Source organism: Pseudophryne corroboree, chromosome 8, assembly GCF_028390025.1.
Source record: "Pseudophryne corroboree isolate aPseCor3 chromosome 8, aPseCor3.hap2, whole genome shotgun sequence".
In the NCBI taxonomy this organism is placed as follows: domain Eukaryota; kingdom Metazoa; phylum Chordata; class Amphibia; order Anura; family Myobatrachidae; genus Pseudophryne; species Pseudophryne corroboree.
This window is the reverse complement of record NC_086451.1, coordinates 124,137,275-124,160,139: the sequence shown is the minus strand read 5'-3', so window position 1 is coordinate 124,160,139 and position 22,865 is coordinate 124,137,275. Positions and strand designations below refer to the sequence as shown.

At 44.4% G+C, this 22,865-nt stretch overlaps 2 pseudogenes; one reads left to right on the top strand and one right to left on the bottom strand.

Annotated features, from left to right (window-relative positions):
* Window positions 1-18,276: 18,276 nt before the first annotated feature.
* Window positions 18,277-18,394, bottom strand: LOC134950598 (5S ribosomal RNA; annotated as a pseudogene).
* A 3,859-nt stretch (window positions 18,395-22,253) lies between these two features.
* LOC134951374 (5S ribosomal RNA) lies at window positions 22,254-22,371 on the top strand (annotated as a pseudogene).
* Window positions 22,372-22,865: the final 494 nt, after the last annotated feature.

The window sequence follows — 22,865 nt, the reverse complement described above, 5'->3', positions numbered from 1 at the left end:
GGACGTGCTGGAATTTGCCCATATTTAATGCACACACAATATTGCTGGCGTTGTCCGATGCCACAAATCCACAGGAGAGTCCAATTGGGGTAAGCCATTCCGCGATGATCTTCCTCAGTTGCCGTAAGAGGTTTTCAGCTGTGTGCGTATTCTGGAAAGCGGTGATACAAAGCGTAGCCTGCCTAGGAAAGAGTTGGCGTTTGCGAGATGCTGCTACTGGTGCCGCCGCTGCTGTTCTTGCGGCGGGAGTCCATACATCTACCCAGTGGGCTGTCACAGTCATATAGTCCTGACCCTGCCCTGCTCCACTTGTCCACATGTCCGTGGTTAAGTGGACATTGGGTACAACTGCATTTTTTAGGACACTGGTGAGTCTTTTTCTGACGTCCGTGTACATTCTCGGTATCGCCTGCCTAGAGAAGTGGAACCTAGATGGTATTTGGTAACGGGGGCACACTGCCTCAATAAATTGTCTAGTTCCCTGTGAACTAACGGCGGATACCGGACGCACGTCTAACACCAACATAGTTGTCAAGGACTCAGTTATCCGCTTTGCAGTAGGATGACTGCTGTGATATTTCATCTTCCTCGCAAAGGACTGTTGGACAGTCAATTGCTTACTGGAGTAGTACAAGTGGGCTTACGACTTCCCCTCTGGGATGACCATCGACTCCCAGCGGCAACAACAGCAGCGCCAGCAGCAGTAGGCGTTACACGCAAGGATGCATCGGAGGAATCCCAGGCAGGAGAGGACTCGTCAGAATTGCCAGTGACATGGCCTGCAGGACTATTGGCATTCCTGGGGAAGGAGGAAATTGACACTGAGGGAGTTGGTGGGGTGGTTTGCGTGAGCTTGGTTACAAGAGGAAGGGATTTACTGGTCAGTGGACTGCTTCCGCTGTCACCCAAAGTTTTTGAACTTGTCACTGACTTATTATGAATGCGCTGCAGGTGACGTATAAGGGAGGATGTTCCGAGGTGGTTAACGTCCTTACCCCTACTTATTACAGCTTGACAAAGGGAACACACGGCTTGACACCTGTTGTCCGCATTTCTGGTGAAATACTTCCACACCGAAGAGCTGATTTTTTTGGTATTTTCACCTGGCATGTCAACGGCCATATTCCTCCCACGGACAACAGGTGTCTCCCCGGGTGCCTGACTTAAACAAACCACCTCACCATCAGAATCCTCCTGGTCAATTTCCTCCCCAGCGCCAGCAACACCCATATCCTCCTCATCCTGGTGTACTTCAACACTGACATCTTCAATCTGACTATCAGGAACTGGACTGCGGGTGCTCCTTCCAGCACTTGCAGGGGGCGTGCAAATGGTGGAAGGCGCATGCTCTTCACGTCCAGTGTTGGGAAGGTCAGGCATCGCAACCGACACAATTGGACTCTCCTTGTGGATTTGGGATTTCGAAGAATGCACAGTTCTTTGCTGTGCTGCTTTTGCCAGCTTGAGTCTTTTCATTTTTCTAGCGAGAGGCTGAGTGCTTCCATCCTCATGTGAAGCTGAACCACTAGCCATGAACATAGGCCAGGGCCTCAGCCGTTCCTTGCCACTCCGTGTGGTAAATGGCATATTGGCAAGTTTACGCTTCTCCTCCGACAATTTTATTTTAGGTTTTGGAGTCCTTTTTTTACTGATATTTGGTGTTTTGGATTTGACATGCTCTGTACTATGACATTGGGCATCGGCCTTGGCAGACGACGTTGCTGGCATTTCATCGTCTCGGCCATGACTAGTGGCAGCAGCTTCAGCACGAGGTGGAAGTGGATCTTGATCTTTCCCTAATTTTGGAACCTCAACATTTTTGTTCTCCATATTTTAATAGGCACAACTAAAAGGCACCTCAGGTAAACAATGGAGATGGATGGATTGGATACTAGTATACAATTATGGACGGGCTGCCGAGTGCCGACACAGAGGTAGCCACAGCCGTGAACTACCGCACTGTACTGTGTCTGCTGCTAATATATAGACTGGTTGATAAAGAGATAGTATACTCGTAACTAGTATGTATGTATAAAGAAAGAAAAAAAAACCACGGTTAGGTGGTATATACAATTATGGACGGGCTGCCGAGTGCCGACACAGAGGTAGCCACAGCCGTGAACTACCGCACTGTACTGTGTCTGCTGCTAATATAGACTGGTTGATAAAGAGATAGTATACTCGTAACTAGTATGTATGTATAAAGAAAGAAAAAAAAACCACGGTTAGGTGGTATATACAATTATGGACGGGCTGCCGAGTGCCGACACAGAGGTAGCCACAGCCGTGAACTACCGCACTGTACTGTGTCTGCTGCTAATATATAGACTGGTTGATAAAGAGATAGTATACTCGTAACTAGTATGTATGTATAAAGAAAGAAAAAAAACCACGGTTAGGTGGTATATACAATTATGGACGGGCTGCCGAGTGCCGACACAGAGGTAGCCACAGCCGTGAACTACCGCACTGTACTGTGTCTGCTGCTAATATATAGACTGGTTGATAAAGAGATAGTATACTCGTAACTAGTATGTATGTATAAAGAAAGAAAAAAAAACCACGGTTAGGTGGTATATACAATTATGGACGGGCTGCCGAGTGCCGACACAGAGGTAGCCACAGCCGTGAACTACCGCACTGTACTGTGTCTGCTGCTAATATATAGACTGGTTGATAAAGAGATAGTATACTCGTAACTAGTATGTATGTATAAAGAAAGAAAAAAAAAACACGGTTAGGTGGTATATACAATTATGGACGGGCTGCCGAGTGCCGACACAGAGGTAGCCACAGCCGTGAACTACCGCACTGTACTGTGTCTGCTGCTAATATATAGACTGGTTGATAAAGAGATAGTATACTCGTAACTAGTATGTATGTATAAAGAAAGAAAAAAAAACCACGGTTAGGTGGTATATACAATTATGGACGGGCTGCCGAGTGCCGACACAGAGGTAGCCACAGCCGTGAACTACCGCACTGTACTGTGTCTGCTGCTAATATATAGACTGGTTGATAAAGAGATAGTATACTCGTAACTAGTATGTATGTATAAAGAAAGAAAAAAAAACCACGGTTAGGTGGTATATACAATTATGGACGGGCTGCCGAGTGCCGACACAGAGGTAGCCACAGCCGTGAACTACCGCACTGTACTGTGTCTGCTGCTAATATAGACTGGTTGATAAAGAGATAGTATACTCGTAACTAGTATGTATGTATAAAGAAAGAAAAAAAAACCACGGTTAGGTGGTATATACAATTATGGACGGGCTGCCGAGTGCCGACACAGAGGTAGCCACAGCCGTGAACTACCGCACTGTACTGTGTCTGCTGCTAATATAGACTGGTTGATAAAGAGATAGTATACTACTAATATTATATATACTGGTGGTCAGGTCACTGGTCACTAGTCACACTGGCAGTGGCACTCCTGCAGCAAAAGTGTGCACTGTTTAATTTTAATATAATATTATGTACTCCTGGCTCCTGCTATAACCTATAACTGGCACTGCAGTAGTGCTCCCCAGTCTCCCCCACAATTATAAGCTGTGTGAGCTGAGCAGTCAGACAGATATATAATATATATAGATGATGCAGCACACTGGCCTGAGTCTGAGCAGTGCACACAGATATGGTATGTGACTGACTGAGTCACTGTGTGTATCGCTTTTTTCAGGCAGAGAACGGATATATTAAATAAACTGCACTGTGTGTCTGGTGGTCACTCACTATATAATATATTATGTACTCCTGGCTCCTGCTATAACCTATAACTGGCACTGCAGTAGTGCTCCCCAGTCTCCCCCACAATTATAAGCTGTGTGAGCTGAGCAGTCAGACAGATATATATAATATTATATATAGATAATAGATGATGCAGCACACTGGCCTGAGCCTGAGCAGTGCACACAGATATGGTATGTGACTGAGTCACTGTGTGCTGTGTATCGCTTTTTTCAGGCAGAGAACGGATTATAAATAAAACTGGTGGTCACTATCAGCAAAACTCTGCACTGTACTGAGTACTCCTAATGCTCCCCAAAATTAGTAAATCAAGTGTCTCTCTAATCTATTCTAAACGGAGAGGACGCCAGCCACGTCCTCTCCCTATCAATCTCAATGCACGTGTGAAAATGGCGGCGACGCGCGGCTCCTTATATAGAATCCGAGTCTCGCGATAGAATCCGAGCCTCGCGAGAATCCGACAGCGTCATGATGACGTTCGGGCGCGCTCGGGTTAACCGAGCAAGGCGGGAAGATCCGAGTCGCTCGGACCCGTGAAAAAAAACATGAAGTTCTGGCGGGTTCGGATTCAGAGAAACCGAACCCGCTCATCTCTACCTCGGACCCGTGTAAAAAGGGAGAAGTTCGGGGGGGTTCGGTTTCCGAGAAACCGAACCCGCTCATCACTACTGGAAATTAGTGGAAATTATGGTAATTGAGGTTAATAATACTATGGGATCAAAATGACCACCACATTCTATGATTTAAGCTGTTTTTAGGGTTTTTTGTAAAAAACACCCAAATCCAAAACACACCCGAATCCGACAAAAAAATTTCGGTGAGGTTTTGCCAAAACGCGTCCGAATCCAAAACACGGCTGCGGAACCGAATCCAAAACCAAAACACAAAACCCGAAAAATGTCTGGTGCACATCACTAGTTTTAATCATTATTGACAGGGGAGGTACTGCCTCCCCTGCCTCCCCTGACTGCAAGTCCCTGGAGGGGGGGTGACACACAGGACAGGAGGAGATCTGTTAATATTGCCGGTGACACTGGCTGTCACAGTGTGACAGGTACAGTGACAGCCAGCAGCAACACGGCACATCAGCAAGATAGCAGAACGGGGAGAGCGCCTCTCCATCCTGGCGCCTCCCTGCTTTGCAGACCTTGCTGAACGGTTAGAATGGCAGAGAGAGTTAGATTTGGGTGGGGTGTGTTCAAACTGAAATCTAAATTGCAGTGTAAAAATATAGCAGCCAGTATTTACCCTGCACATAAATAAAATAACCCACCCACATCTAACTCTCTCTGCACATGTTATATCTGTCCCCCACCTGCAGTGCACATGGGTGGTCATTCCGAGTTGTTCGCTCGCTACTGCTTTTAGCAGCATTGCACACGCTAAGCCGCCGCCCTCTGGGAGTGTATCTTAGTTTAGCAGAATAGCGAACAAAAGATTAGCAGAACTGCTACTAAATAATTCTTTGCAGTTTCTGAGTAGCTCCAGACCTACTCCTAGATTGCGATCAGCTCGGTTCGTTTAGTTCCTGGTTTGACGTCACAAACACGCCCTGCGTTCAGCTAGCCACTCCCCCGTTTCCCCAGCCACTCCTGCGTTTTTACCTGCCACGCCTGCCTTTTTTAGCACACTCCCTGAAAACGCCATGTTGCCGCCCAGAAACACCCACTTCCTGTCAATTACACTACGATCACTCAAGCGTTGAAAAAACGTTGCTCGAGCTTGTGTAAAACTACTAAGTTTTGTGTTAAATAACTAAGCGCATGCGCGCTGCGTACCATGCGCATCCGCATTTTCCACCTAATCGCTCCATTGCGAAAAACGGCAATGAATGAACAACTCGGAATGACCACCATGGTTTTGTCCAACTGCTAACAAATTTGCTGTTACGATCAACTCTGAATTACCCCATTGTCTCTGAAAACTTTCAGTCTTGTAGCTTAGCTTAGGCTTGTTGTCAGCATACACAGGTAAAAATGCCCTGTGATATAAGAGATATATAAATGCTAGAGATGTGCGGGTTCAGTTCCTCAGAATCCGAACCCCCCACGAACTACACCCATTTTACACGGGTCCGAGGCAGACTCGGATCCTCCCGCCTTGCTCGGTTAACCCGAGCGCGCCCGAACGTCATCATCCCGCTGTCGGATTCTCGCGAGATTCGTATTCTATATAAGGAGCCGCGCGTCGCCGCCATTTTCACTCGTGCATTGGAGATGATAGGGAGAGGACGTGTGCAGCGTTCTCTCAGTTGTGTTCAGTGTGCTGCAAATATCTGAGCTCAGTGTGGTGCAAATATCTGTGCTCGGTGTGCTTGCAAATATCTGTGCTCAGTGTGCTGAAAATATCTATGTTCTCTGCCTGAAAAACGCTCCATATCTGTGCTCAGTGTGCTGCAAATATCTGTGCTCAGTGTGCTTTATTGTGGGGACTGGGGACCACCAGTATTAAATAGTAGGAGGACAGTGCAGAGTTTTGCTGACCAGTGACCACCAGTATTATACGTTCTCTGCCTGAAAAACGCTCCATATCTGTGCTGCATTGTAGTATATAGTAGGAGGACAGTGCAGAATTTTGCTGACCAGTGACCACCAGTATTATATCAGTACAGTACAGTAGTCCACTGCTCTACCTACCTCTGTGTCGTCAAGTATACTATCCATCCATACCTGTGGTGCATTTTAGTTGTTGTGCGCAGTAGTAGGAGGACAGTGGATAATTTTGCTGACCACCAGAATGTAATATATAGCAGTACGGTACAGTAGTGCACTGCTCTACCTACCTCTGTGTCGTCAAGTATACTATCCATCCATACCTGTGGTGCATTTTAGTTGTTGTGCGCAGTAGTAGGAGGACAGTGCATAATTTTGCTGACCACCAGTGTATAATATATAGCAGTACGGTACAGTAGTCCACTGCTCTACCTACCTCTGTGTCGTCAAGTATACTATCCATCCATACCTCTGGTGCATTTAAGTTTTGCGCATTAGAAGGAGGACAGTGCATAATTTTGCTGACCACCAGTATATAATATATAGCAGTACGGTACAGTAGTCCACTGCTCTACCTACCTCTGTGTCGTCAAGTATACTATCCATCAATACCTGTGGTGCATTTAAGTTTTGCGCAGTAGTAGGAGGACAGTGCATAATTTTGCTGACCACCAGTATATAATATATAGCAGTAGGGTACAGTAGTCCACTGCTCTACCTACCTCTGTGTCGTCAAGTAAACTATCCATCCATACCTGTGGTGCATTTTAGATGTTGTGCGTCTGATGAGAAGCGTAAACTTGCCAATATGCCATTTACGACACGGAGTGGCAAGGAACGGCTGAGGCCCTGGCCTATGTTCATAGCTAGTGGTTCAGATTCACATGAGGATGGAAGCACTCATCCTCTCATTAGAAACCTGCAGTGCCACTCCTAGATGGGCCAGGTTTTTGTGTCGGACACTTGGGTCGCTTAGCTTAGCCATCCAGCGACCTTGGTGCACCTCTTTTTTTCTTTGCATCATGTGCTGTTTGGGGACTATTTTTTAAATCTGCCATTCTGTCTGACACTGCAGTGTCACTCCTAGATGGGCCAGGTGTTTGTGTCGGCCACTTGGGTCGCTTAGCTTAGCCACACAGCTACCTCATTGCACCTCTTTTTTTCTTTGCATCATGTGCTGTTTGGGGACTATTTTTTAAATCTGCCATCCTGTCTGACACTGCAGTGCCACTCCTAGATGGGCCAGGTGTTTGTGTCGGCCACTTGGGTCGCTTAGCTTAGTCACACAGCTACCTCATTGCACCTCTTTTTTTATTTGCATCATGTGCTGTTTGGGGACTATTTTTTAAATCTGCCATCCTGTCTGACACTGCAGTGCCACTCCTAGATGGGTCAGGTGTTTGTGTCGGCCACTTGGGTCGCTTAGCTTAGTCACACAGCGACTTGGTGCACCTCTTTTTTTCTTTGCATCATGTGCTGTTTGGGGACTATTTTTTGAAGTGCCATCCTTTCTGACACTGCAGTGCCACTCCTAGTTGGGCCAGGTGTTTGTGTCAGCCACTTGGGTCGCTTAGCTTAGTCATTCAGCGACCTCGGTGCAAATTTTAGGACTAAAAATAATATTGTGATGTGTGAGGTGTTCAGAATAGACTGGAAATGAGTGGAAATTATGGTTATTGAGGTTAATAATACTATGGGATCAAAATTACCCCCAAATTCTATAATTTAAGCTGTTTTTGAATCCGCCCAAAAATTTTCAGGGAGGTTTTGCCAAAACGCGTCCGAATCCAAAACACGGCCGTGGAACTGAATCCAATACCAAAACACAAAACACGAAAAATGTCCGGTGCACATCACTAATAAATACAGCTTCTTCTAACTTGTTTTTGTGTTATCGTTATATTGAAGATACTCACAAGGTTTGTCACACAGTGGAAATGAGTTAAATAACAAAAATGTGAACAACAAATAGTTTATATATATATTGTTAAGGTACTCAGGAGATGTTGGAATATTGATTGTTTATAGCAGGGGTCTTCAACATTTAAGACAGTGTGGGCCACATTAAAAAAAATCAGTGAAGTCCAAGGGCCACTAAATGCGTTTTGCTGCCTGTGCTCCAGGTCTCCGCGGCTCAGTGTGTTGCCCGCTCCCTCCCCAGCAGTTATCCCAGACGCATTCCACATATTATAGAGATGTGCGGCGGGCACTTTTCATGTTTTGGTTTTGGATCTGGATCCATGCTCGTGTTTTGGATCTGGATAAGTTTTGCCAAAACCACCTTTTTGGGTTTTGGTTTTGGTTTTGGATCTGGATGATTTTTTAAAAAAACATAAAATAGCTCAAATCACAGAATTTGGGGGTTATTTTGATCCTACTGTATTATTAACCTCAATAACATTCATTTCCACTCATTTTCAAGTCTATTCTGAACACCTCACAATATTGTGTTTAGGCTTAAAAGTTGCACCGAGGTAGCTGTATGACTAAGCTAAGCGAGACAAGTGTGCGGCACAAACACCTGGCCCATCTAGGAGTGGCACTGCAGTGGCAGACATGATGGCACTTAAAAAAACTAGTTCCCAAATAGCACATCATGCAAAGAAGTAAAAGAGGTGCAGTGAGGTAGCTGTATGACTAAGCATAGCGACAAAAGTGTGCGGCACAAACACCTGGTCCATCTACGAGTGGCACTGCAGTCCCACTGCACTAATGGCAGATACCAGATGCATGTCTAACACCAACATAGTTGTCAAGGCCTCAGTTATCTGCTTTGCAACAGGATGACTGCTGTCATATTTCATCTTCCTCGCAAAGGACTGTTGGACAGTCATTTGCTTAGTTGAAGTAGTGCAAGCAGTCTTCCAGCTTCCCCTCTGGGATGACGATCGAATCCCAGCAACAACAACAACAACAGCAGCAGCAACAGTAGGATGAAGTGGTTCTTGATCTTTCCCTATTTCATCCTTCAAATTTTTGTCATCCATTATTTTTCTGGAGTTATATAACAAAATGCAGCACAGGAGAGCGTACCTCTACACCACAAAGGGCAAACCCTGTAAAAATTATTTAGATTAAATATTATTAACCCCTTTATTTGGAGTAAATAATATACAGCACAGGACAGCACCACTGAACTTATATGGCAGTACCACTGGACTTATATGGCAGTATCACTGGATTTATACAGAAGAATCACTGGATTTTTACGGCAGTATCACTTGACTTATATGGCAGTACCACTGGACATATACGACAGTATCACTGGATTTATATGACAGTATCACTGGATTTATACAGCAGTACCACTGGACTGGATTTATATGGCAGTACCACTGGACTGGATTTATACGGCAGTATCACCTGACTTATACGGCAGTACCACTGGACTGGCTTTATACGGCAGTATCACTGGACTTATAAATATACCAGTTGACTTATATGGCAGTACCACTGGATCGGATTTATATGGCAGTACCACTGGACTGGATTTATACAGCAGTATCACTGGACTTATACGGCAGTACCACTGGACATATATGGCAGTATCACTGTACTTATATGGCAGTACCACTGGATTGGATTTATACGGCAGTATCACTGGACTTATACGGCAGTACCACTGTACTGGATTTTTACGGCAGTACCACTGGACATATATAGCAGTATCACTGGACTTATACAGCAGTACCACTGGACTGTATTTATATGGCAGTATCACTGGACTTATACGGCAGTTCCACTGGACATATTTGGCAGTATCACTGGACTTATACAGCAGTATCACTGGACTGGCTTTATATGGCAGTATCACTGGACTTATATATATGGAGCATATATATATATATATATATATATATATATATATATACCCCAGTAGTGCAGTGCCAGATACACATATTCCCCCAATAGACAGCACAGGTTCTAAAATTATTCCTCACCCCCCGCCCACCCTATAGACAGCACATGCACCTGCCCACCCAGCCAGGTCCCCAAACTCATGCAGGACCAGGTGAGCATAATTTATTAATGGTGCCTGCCCTGCCCTGGCATATATAAACTTACCAACTTGCCACAGAAATGTGTCCTGACGGGAGTGGAGCCTCTCACCACACGCAATCTGCCTGAGAGGAGCACGCTATCCAGCACTCAGTGCCACATCACGTGACTCCCTGTGCTGGCTGGTGGGAAGTAGGGGGAGTAGCTGCCAGTGCAGCTGCTGCAATGCAGGGAGTCACGTGATGCGATGCTGAGCTCCGGCGCACTCCAAAGTGATCCAGAGGATCTTTTTAAAAATAAGTTAAAATATAAACCAGTGCTTGGCGGGCGGAAGGAGGGCCATGGATAGCAGGGATTTAGTATTCCTGATCTCTGCTATGCATTTTCACACAGCAGGCGATCAGGCATTAACTGTGCATGCATATGCACGGCAATGCGCACAAACATCGGTCAACATCAAAGGGAATCGCCAGTCAGTGAAGGGATAGTGCAAAAAATCTGATCGCACGAGCGTTTGCAAGGTGATTGACAGGAGGAAGATGTTTGTTGGTGGTAACTGACCATTTATTGGTAACTGACCATTTTCTGGAAAAAATGCAGGCGTGCACAAACATTTTCAGTAGAGATGTGCGGCTGGCACTTTTCGTGTTTTGTGTTTTGGTTTTGGTTCTAATTCCACTTTCGTGTTTTGGTTTTGGCTTGGTTTTGCCAAAACCACCCTTTTGTGTTTTGGTTTTGGTTTTGGATCTGGATGATTTTTTTAAAAACATAAAAACAGCTAAAATCACAGAAATTGGGGGTAATTTTGCTCCTATGGTATTATTAACCTCAATAACAATCATTTCCACTCATATCCAGTCTATTCTGAACACCTCACACCTCACAATGGCCCTCATTCCGAGTTGTTCGCTCGCAAGCTGCTTTTAGCAGCTTTACACACGCTAAGCCGCCGCCTTCTGGGAGTGAATCTTAGCTTCTTAAAATTGCGAACGAAAGATTCGCAATATTGCGAAAAGACATCTCTGTGCAGTTTCTGAGTAGCTCGAGACTTACTCGGCATCTGCGATCAGTTCAGTGCTTGTCGTTCCTGGTTTGACGTCACAAACACACCCAGCGTTCGCCCAGACACTCCTCCGTTTCTCCAGCCACTCCCGCGTTTTTCCCAGAAACAGTAGCGTTTGTTCACACACACCCATAAAACGGCCTGTTTCCGCCCAGAAACACCCACTTCCTGTCAATCACATTACGATCACCAGAACGAAGAAAAAACCGTGAGTAAAATTCCTAACTGCATAGCAAATTTACTTTGCGCAGTCGCACTGTGGACATTGCGCATGCGCACTAAGCGGAAAATCGCTGCAATGCGAAAAAATTTACAGAGCGAACAACTCGGAATGACCACCAATATTATTTTTAGGCCAAAAGGTTGCACCGAGGTTGCTGGATGACTAAGCTAAGCGACACAAGTGGACAACACAAACACCTGGCCCATCTAGGAGTGGCACTGCAGTGTCAGACAGGAGGGCAGATATAAAAAAAGGCCCCAAACAGCACATCATGCAAAGAAGAAAAGGAATTGCAATGAGGTAGTTGTATGACTAATCCAAGTGACACAAACAATTGGACCATCTAGGCGTGACACTGCAGTGGCAGACAGGGGGGGCAGATATAAAAAAAGGCCCCTAACAGCACATGATGCAAAGAAGAAAAAAATGTGCACCAAGGTTGCTGTATGACTAAGCCAAGCGACACAAACCAATTGGCCCATCTAGGCGTGGCACTGCAGTGGCAGACAGGAGGGCAGATATAAAAAATGGCCCCTAACAACACATGATGCACAGAAGAAAAAAAGGTGCACCCAGGTTGCTGTATGACTAAGCTAAGCGACACAACCACCTGGCCCATCTAGTAGTGTCACGCAGTGGCTGATTGTCGAGAGTGGGCCGCAATTGTTCAGTTCACTGACAGCATCTCCAGCACGCTCCAGTCACTTTCAAAAAAATCTGTAATTGGTGGACTAATACTGCAGTACCCCAGGACTAATACAGCAGTACCCCTGGACTCATAAGGCAGTGTCACAAAGGATGGCACTTTTCAAAAACTACGCCCCAAACAGCACCTCATGCACAGATGTTGAAGAGGTGCAATGAGGTAGCTGTATGACTAAGCCAAGCGACACAAACAATTCCAACTGGAATTATACGTCCAAATCACTAGAATTAAACGTCCAAATCACTGGATTTAATTGGCAAAATCACTGGAATTATACGTCCAAATCACTGGAATTAATTGGCAAGATCACTGTAATTAATAATTATTTGTCCAAATACCTGGAATTAATTGGCAAGATCACTGTAATTAATAATTATACGACCAAATCACTGGAATTAATTGGCAAGATCACTGTAATTATACGTCCAAATCACTGGAATTAATTGGCAAAATCACTGTAATTAATAATTATACATCCAAATCACTGGAATTAAATGGCAAAATCTCGCTATTGCCTGCCTAGTAAAGTGGAATCTAGATGGGATTTGGTACCGGGGACACAATACCTACATCAATTGTCTAAATCCCACTGCACTAATGGCAGATACCGGACGCACGTCTAACACCAACATAAGTGTTAAGGCCTCAGTTATGAGGGCTTCCATCGTCATGTGAAGCTGAACCACTAGTCATGAACATAGGCCAGGGCCTCAGCCGCTCCTTGCCACTCCGTGTTGTAAATTACATATTGGCAAGTTTACGTATCTCTTCAGACCATTTAAATTAAATGTTTTGTGTCTTTTTACTGAACTTTGGCTTTTTGGATTTTACATGCCCTCTACTATCACAATGGGCATCGGCCTTGGCAGACGACGTTGATGGCATTTCATCGTCTATGTCATGGCTAGTGGCAGCAGCTTCAGCACTAGGAGGAAGGGGTTTTTGATCTTTCCCTATTTTATCCTCCAAATTTTTGTTCTCCATTATGTTTCTGGAGTTATATAACACAATATACGGCACAGGAATGACTGATGGCTGATGGCCAGGACACTACCACTGGTCTGATGTAGCACAACACAGCAACACTGTGAGGGACTTGTTATTGTTATTGTTATTATTATTATTATTATTATTATACGTCAGCAGTGTACATATAGCAGCAGCGTATACCACTGTGACTGCCTTGTCACTGGAATAACTGATGGCCAGGACACTATCACTGGTCTGATACAAGACAACACAGCACCACTGAGTGGGACTTATACTGCTACACTGGATATATGGCATCAGAGGACACCACCACTGTGACTGGTCACTGGACTGATGCTGCACAAGACACTACCCCTGGTCTAATGCAGGACAACACGTGAATAGACTAAAATAGACTTATACAGCTACACTGGATATATGGCAGCAGAGAACACCACCACTGTGATTGGTCAGTGGACTGATGCTGCACAAGACACTACCCCTGGTTTGATGCAAGACAACACAGCAAAAATTCAAGAGACTTATACAACAGCCAGCAGCACTGGGGATATATAGCAGCAGAGGACAGCAACACTGTGACTGGCTAGACTGATGCAGCACAATACACTGACTACACTGGACTGGATTAAGCAGCACAACACAGCACAAGACTCGCCACCCCACTTTCCCACTCTCACACAGACACTGGGGACGGAGACACGTCCTCTCACTACACTCTCCGAGACTGGAGTGAAAATGGCCGCGACGCACGGCTCCTTATATGGAATTCAAATCCCAAAAGAATCCGACAGCAGGATGATGACGTGTTGCCTCGTTCGGGTTTCCAAGTCAGGCGGGAAGTTTGGTACAGTTTGGTTCCCTGAGACCCGAACCTGCTCATCTCTAGTTTTCAGGGAGGGTGTCTGACATCAGCTCCAGCCCAAATCAGCCTGTTCTCATCACACTGTAGGAGTAAATCCTGAGTCGCGCACAGACTGCACAAAGTGGATTTTCGCAGCTCGGCGTACACATGGGATTGCACACTTGCACAGCAAATTTACACTCCTCCCAGAGGCGGCGACTATATGAACGCAGGACAGCAAAGTTAGCAGCCCAGCTATCAGGTCTGAATCACCCCCCTAATCTTTATGTACAACATTTTAGACTAAATCTGTGAGAATATTATAAGAATACAGAAAAAAACCCTCCTCACTCTATGAGTGAGTTTACCATGCGCTTGATTAGAGCTGATTTGCCAAGCAGCTGTAAGAATTTGGATAGTCAGTCCAAAACCACTAGAAACAAAGAAACAAAATTACAGTGCTAATAGCTACCGTAGGCAGACAGGTGTGTGGAAATAAAATCTAAAAATTTATTAAAATTCACATATCCGGGGCGTGGCCTGGCAGCCATACCATCGAGACATGCAGGCTGGTAGCTCTTGGTAACATCCAGATTTTACCCTTATCTGTGCCCACATCTTGCCTCACAGTGCCCAGTCCGAAGATCCCTGTACCTTCCTCTTTCGGGGGCAGAGCTTGCAGATCCAGAGGAGGGTTTTGTGCCCTTCTTGCAGGTTGCGGCGTACCCCTGTCTACAAGTCAGGACTTTAATTCTGGAGGCGCAGCATACCTGAGAGAGGGTTTCCACAGCGTTGAGTGCCCCATTGCTCCTGACCTTTCCCACAGCGATGGACTGCCCTCCCTTCCCTGCCGTGGTGGAGATGCGACTTGACCACATGGAGGACCCGCTCCTGTGAGGGAGTCGCTCCGCTGTGCATGCAGGGGGAGGTGAGACATGCCCAGCATGACCACGGCATCCCAGAGCCTGGTGGTCTGTGCTCACTCAGCGTGTTGTGCCCTGCTCTACCCACCCCCAGGAGATATCTTAATCATTGAGTCTGATGGCGACACTTGGATGGCCTGGGGTGTACCGCTCCCTCCAGCACCTTATGGCTTATGTTGTGGGGGGAAGCTGGGGAATAAAGTTTGGAGGTCCTGACTGTCACAATGCTCTGGGTGACCCCTGAGCCCACAGAACCAGCTGCTGCTGCTCCTTAAGTAGGTGCTTTGGGGAGATGAGGCTCATGCCTGTGGAGTGCACATATATACAGTATATAAATATATATTAGAGGTTGACATACAGACTCTGCCTTCACTGTTACCCATCTGGTGACCATACTTTGGTACTACCACAGCAGTAAAATGTTTCTGGCTTTATGTGTTAACTAGTACTTCTGTTCTTGTCCCTATCACACATATATACATCCCCCAGTGTGATGATGTACCGATTCTTCATTACATACTGTATGTGATACTGTATGTGATGTCTGCCAGACCATAAATATTGACTTGATCTAATGGGGGGAAAGTGTTTCGTGTCACCTCTCTTATCAACGTGCAAATTTATTTTTTCTATTGTACACATTTAAGTGTCCTTTTTCAATGGGCTTATGATGAAACAACATGCAAATAAAACTCCTGTGGCTACCACAGTCAAGTCTGCCTCATCAGCTGCTTTCCAGACTCTTTTTGGAGTCCTTGCAACCACTGAAAGTGTTCAAATGTTGTCTACTCCACCAGCATTGGTTTCAGATGACTCAGAGAGTTCTTGATTTCCTGAGACCCAGCCTCCCTCCCTATGACAGCATCCTCATGCAGAGAGTACGGAGATCTCTGAAATACTAAACCATCTATGCTCCCTTCCTACCAGACAGGATTTGCAAGAAGACTTGCAGTCGCTCGAACAGAGGATTCAGGAGGCGGTCAAGATCCGTTTGGATTCTAATCAATCAGATTTAACTCATATTGACAATGAGGATCACAATGATCAGATGGACTCCAAACTAAGGCCCTCATTCCGAGTTGTTCGCTCGTTGCCGAGTTTCACTATATTGCGATTAGTCGCTTACTGCGCATGCGCAAGGTTCGCAGAGCGCATGCGCTTAGTTATTTTACTGAAAAGTTAGGTATTTTACTCACGGCATAACGAGGATTTTTCATCGTTCTGGTGATCGGAGTGTGATTGACAGGAAGTGGGTGTTTCTGGGCGGAAACTGGCCGTTTTATGGGAGTGTGCGAAAAAAACGCTGGCGTTTCTGGGAAAAATGCGGGAGTGTCTGAAGAAACGGGGGAGTGTCTGGGCGAACGCTGGGTGTGTTTGTGACGTCAAACCAGGAACGAAACTGACTGAACTGATCGCAATGTAAGAGTAAGTCTGGAGCTACTCAGAAACTGCTAAGAATTTTCTATTCGCAAATCTGCTAATCTTTCGTTCGCAATTCTGCTATGCTAAGATACACTCCCAGAGGGCGGCGGCCTAGCATGTGCAATGCTGCTAAAAGCAGCTAGCAAGCGAAAAACTCAGAATGAGGGCCTAAGTGAGGTTGATAAGGTGCTCAATCAACACTCTCGCTTACTCCTCGATATACAGACGAGTTTAGATGACATGGATAACAGAGGATGTCGGAATAACCTGAGTGTAAGGGGTATTCCTGATGATGTTTTGCAAGACGGGATAGTCGACGTCCTTACAAAAATCTTCAATGAGCTTCTGGAGTCGGACCCCAATGAGGAGATCAAGTTTGACCGGGCACACATGGCCTTACATCCCAAAGGTTTACCCGCAGAGTGACCCAGGGACATTATTTGCAATTTACACTAGTTTACAGTTAAGGAAAAAATACTGCAGCTAGCACGTCGAGCTCAGGAAATCGATTTTAATGGGCACTCCGTCCAAATATTCCATGATCTCTCCTGGCATACACTGCAACAAAGACGTTCGCTTTGGCCACTCACGGAGGAACTCCGCAAGAAGAACTTGAGATTTCGCTGGGGGTATCCCCTCAGTATGCAAGTAACTCAGGATGGGATTATCCATACGGTAAGAAAGTCATAGGATGTCCAAACCGTTTTGTTATTCGCTAGGTTTACCCTCAGTGACTGTGACAAATTGGATGGACCTCCCTTTGTTGCAAATTATGCCTCAAACCCAGGAGGGACAGATAGCAGACACCGCGTCCCTCTGGGAGACGGAGACGCAGTTCCCAGTCAACTGCAGATGTCGCTGTGCCTTGATGAGTATTATTCATATCTGTTTTGTTTCCAGTTTGTGGCTTAACCCTTCTGGGTTGGGGGCGACTCACTCTGTTTCCCTTTGTCATAAAGAACAGTCAGAGCAGTCGACCTCACACTTAAAGGGGGCCTTTAACCAATGTAAGATGGGTGGGTAGCTATCTCTTAATTGATATCTATGTTGTATTTGAAAGTGTTTATAGTTTAGCTATTTTTCTCCCTCCTACCTTCTTAACTTAATAATTCTCCTTGATAGTGTTTATTTTGTTTTGTTACTTGACCTCAGCATTGTTGGGATTGCTATAGGCCATTTACCCTATACATATTAGATTGTCGATATTTGATGTACTTGAATGCTTCTATCTCTCACTTATTGCTTCTTTATATTTGTTAGTAAGTAGGGTGGAGTCTGCACTGGTGTCCCACTTCACCTGTACTCCCAAAGACACCCCACCTTCTGTGTTGTATATATGATGACTATGGAACCTCTTGAGTTTTCCGTAGCATTTCCAACAGAGGACAATTGGTATCATGGACAAGTTTGTCTGAAATTAGGAAAAGAGAGAGAAAAAGACAAAAAAACCTTGTTTAGGAGCACTCATTTGTTATCATAAATATCGTATGTGTGATTGAAAATATGAGAATGAAATAAAACTTAACCTTTATTTGTTTCTTGAATAAAAGATTTGTACTGTATGTGAAAAACAATTTAAGAATCATGTCTAATGACTGTTGTTCTTTGTGTATAAATCTTGTTTAACCTTTTTAGCAAATGAGGTACAAGATGATTAAAAAGGTGAAAATATCAGAAAAATTATTAAGGATACCAACTGGTTGCTTAGGATCAAGGGTATCCAAAAAATCACTGTGCATGCCTGGGATATGGATGTCAAAGGTATAGTGATACGTGCATATTAATGATTCAATTGTTATTCAAGGTTGAGCTCAAGATTAATGCAAAGAGGATAGAAAAATATATATTGAAGGTCTCCTTGGAAAAAGGCCCACTGCACCTGGTATTCTCAGGAGGTTTCCCTTCCTAGTACCGACCAGGCCATACCTGCTTAGCTTCCAAGATCGGACAAGATCGGGTGTATTCAGGGTAGTATGGCTGTGGGCCGTTATTGAAGGAGAAGGAGGGGCCACGTCTACTATCTGTACTTTACATAAATCAGGACTATAAATAGTCTGAAATGGTATTTCCAGATGAGAGAGTGTATAGAAAATTGAAGGGTGTAAAGCAGAAAAAATTAAAATAAATGAAAAGAAATATATATGTATATGTATAAATGAGAATTCTAATAATGATTAATAGTCATGGGTTAAATAACATCCACAAAAGCTCAGGGCTTGCTGTAAGGCACTGTGAAGTAATGTACTCACAGGGAATCAAAAAATAGCACAATTGATGCTCTGCAAATTCAGAGCTGCTTACTTCATAGAAAGAAAACCAAATTGTTGGAGAAAGAATGTATGGATTTGGAGCTCAAGGCTGGCTCACAACAAATGCGTTAAACCCTATTGCATAATCTTGAGAACTGTCATGAAAATAAAAATAGCATAAATTCAATTACTGTTGTTAGCATAAACACAAAAATATATAATACATATATATCATAATATCATAGATGAATAACATGAATCTAATTGATATCCACTGGGCATAAGCGCGGAGGTGATATGATATGAGTTGCTATGATCCTGTGTGAAATGCTGTACACAGGGCTCCTGCAGGTATACTGTGCTGCTGCATGAGTGAGCAATTCTGGGGGAGAAAACAGTTAAACCCTAGTGGTCTAGTGTGTTTTACCGCAGCCGCAGTGTATACAAACAGTTTTGTCCTGGAATCCCCCGGAGTTCACCCGCTGGCAGTGATGATCGCGGCCGCCCGCTTCCGGACTGGGCGTTGCCACGATGACGTCACTGAATGACGTCTCTCGACGTACGTTTCACCTGGTGGGCTTGGTCACGAGAGCCTCTCTCTGCTGCTCTCCTGTGGCCAGTATATGAGTGCTTTATTGACCTATCATGTAGATGATTAAATGATGGACTGATGGCTAGACCTATGGGATCATGGCTTAGATGATTGGTGCAGCCATATTGGAAGAGGGAAAAGGGGAACGGGAAAAGGGAAAACAAAACTGTTGTGATGTACAGGCAGAACGGATAGGAATTAGTGTGAAGTGGAATAGGTAAATAAGACCAGTTAAATTAATCAGGGGGAAAGAAAAGGGAGGCTAGGGCGTGCTGAGAAAAATGGGATTGTGATGAAAAGGAATGGCTGGGTTTGAGTGGGTTAGAAAAGATGGGGGGGTTTGATATGTGAGGGATGGATGGGAAATAGATGGAAAGTGGTGTGGATACTAGGATGGAAAATCAGAGGAAATGGATTGTGTATTGGCGTGATTGGATGGATTATATTGACAGGTTTGATTTGTGGGGGCGATGATGGGTATATGCATGTGGACGCCTATGTGTGATGCGTGATTTGTAAATTCATGGGAATCTTGTGAGAGGTGATTGGGGTGATGGTAAATGGGGAGGGGTGCTGTTATGGTGTAGTAAGGAAAATGTGTATGAGGGGGGGGGGAATAGGAGGATTGATGAGGGTGACAAACTAGTGCGGGTGTTGAGGGGATGGATGGATGGATGGGAGGTGTGTTAAAGTAAGTGGTTGAAATTGGTGCTGCACTGCAATCATGTGAGAGAAACAATAGTGATTAGTGAAATGTGGAAAGGGAAAAGTGATGAGAGGAGAGGGCGGGGGGAAGGGGGGGAGGGGGAAAGAGGGAAAGAGAGGGAGAGAAAAGAGGAGGAAGGTTAAAAGGGGGGAGGGGGGTTAAAGAGGGGGAGAAAGGGGAGGAAAAGCAGGGGGGAAAGGGGGGGGTGAGAGGAGGGGCTAAAACAGGGGGGGATGGGGAGGGGAGGCTCAGGACATGTTGTCGCAAATGAACGTCGAGAAAGCAGCTGGCTTTTTCCAAAAGGCCCCCGTTGCCCGATATAATGGGTCATCCAGGTGGATTGTCCACATTTTTGTGGACATTTGGTAACAAATATAACGTCGGGGTTCTTGGATGGGGGGTGTTCAAATAGTCCCACTCTGTTTTGGTGATGGTGCCTTGCTGCAGGTATCTGTCGATGATCCGGGAATATAAAGTTGAGAAAATCTGTGTTGGATCAAATAGAGTGGTCTTATAGCAGGAGGTGTCCTTTAGTTGTTTGTTGGCTTCCTTAAGATATAATTTAGTAGGCCATATAACGATGTTTCCTCCTTTATCCAACATTTTTATTTGGACATCATCCCATTTCTGTATTTCCTTGAGTGCTTCCTTTTGTTTTCTGGACAAATTGTCAATGATTTTAATTGATTTCTGACGTCAGTAGAGTGTGTCAAAGTCTCGTGACACCAAATCGAGAAATACCTTAATTTCAGGGCACAGATTATCCTGAGGATAGAAAGTTGACCTATTTTTGCAGATAGGGCGATTGGATGTGGAGGGTTGTTCATCTGATAATTCTTCTAAAATGGCTAAGGCATCCTGTTCCTGCTGTGATAAATTGCATGTGTCAGTATTAGGCGGAAATGTATCTGTATATTTTTTGGTAAAGTGTTTCTTAAGTAGAAGTTTGCGTCCAAACAAACGAAGATTTATTTCCCACTTAAAACGATCAAAGTGGTTGGTTGGTTGGTTGGTTGGTGAGAAAGAAAGACCTTTTTCAAGGACACTAATTTGATCCTGTGTGAGAACATGTGTGGACAAGTTCATGATTCTTAGCTTTGTAAGGCCCTCGTTTGTTACTTCCGTTTCCTGGAGGGATATCGTCTCTGTTGGGGTGATCGCCATCTTTGTCTTGGTGTTCTTCCTTCCACCCCACCATGTTTCTGTGTTGCAGGGTGTCCACGGGTCTTATTTACCTATTCCACTTCACACTAATTCCTATCCGTTCTGCCTGTACATCACAATAGTTTTGTTTTCTCTTTTCCCGTTCCCCTTTTCCCTCTTCCAATATGGCTGCACCAATCATCTAAGATATGACCCATAGGTCTAGCCATCAGTCCATCATTTAATCATCTGCATGATAGGTCAATAAAGCACTCATATACTGGCCACAGGAGAGCAGCAGAGAGAGGCTCTCGTGACCAAGCCCACCAGGTGAAACGTACGTCGAGAGACGTCATTCGGTGACGTCATCGCGGCAACGCCCAGTCCGGAAGCGGGCGGCCGCGATCATCACTGCCAGTGGGTGAACTCCGGGGGATTCCAGGACAAAACTGTTTGTATACACTGCGGCTGCGGTAATACACACTAGACCACCAGGGTTTGACTGTTTTCTCTCCCAGAATTGCTCACTCCTGCAGCAGCACAGTATACCTGCAGGAGCCCTGTGTACAGCATTTCACACAGGATCATAGCAACTCATATCATATCACTTCCCCGCTTATGCCCAGTGGATATCAATTAGATTCATGTTATTCATCTATGATATTATGATATATATATATATTATATATTTTTGTGTTTATGCTAACAACAGTAATTGAATTTATGCTATTTTTATTTTCATGACAGTTCTCAAGATTATGCAATAGGGTTTAACGCATTTGTTGTGAGCCAGCCTTGAGCTCTAAATCCATACATTCTTTCTCCAACAATTTGGTTTTCTTTCTATGAAGTAAGCAGCTCTTAATTTGCAGAGCATCAATTGTACTTTATTTTGATTCCCTGTGAGTACATTACTGCACAGTGCCTTACAGCAAGCCCTGAGCTTTTGTGGATGTTATGTAACCCATGACTATTAATCATTATTAGAATTCTCATTTGTACATATACATATATATTTCTTTTCATTTCTTTTCATTTTTTTCTGCTTTACACCCTTCAATTTTCTATACACTCTCTTATCTGGAAATACCATTTCAGACGATTTATGTAAAGTACAGAAAGTAGAAGTGGCCCCTCCTTCTCCTTCAATAACGGCCCACGGCCATTCTACCCTGAATACACCCGATCTTGTCCGATCTCGGAAGCTAAGCAGGTATGGCCTAGTCAGTACTAGGAAGGGAAACCTCCTAAGAATACCAGGTGCAGTGGGCCTTTTTCCAAGGAAAAAGTTGGTATCCTTAATAATTTTTCTGATATTTTCACCTTTTTAATCATCTTGTACCTCATTTGCTAAAAAGGTTAAACAAGATTTATACACAAAGAACAACAGTCATTAGACACGATTCTTAAATTGTTTTTCACATACAAATCTTTTATTCAAGAAACAAATAAAGGTTAAGTTTTATTTCATTCTCTTATTTTCAATCACACATACGATATTTATGATAACAAATGAGTGCTCCCAAACAAGGGTTTTTTGTCTTTTTCTCTCTCTTTTCCTAATTGTAGTCTAACCTACAAATTACTGGGAGCACCGCTGGCGACAATCATTAGCAGTTCAGGATTTATTTGGTAACTGCATGTATATTGGTATTTCATGGTTACAACCAATTTAGTACCTCAGTAAAATTGTCAGACTAGTGCTGTTCCACATGAAATACAAGTTTGTCTGATACTGAGACCTTTTCCAGTTATTTATCGCTTCT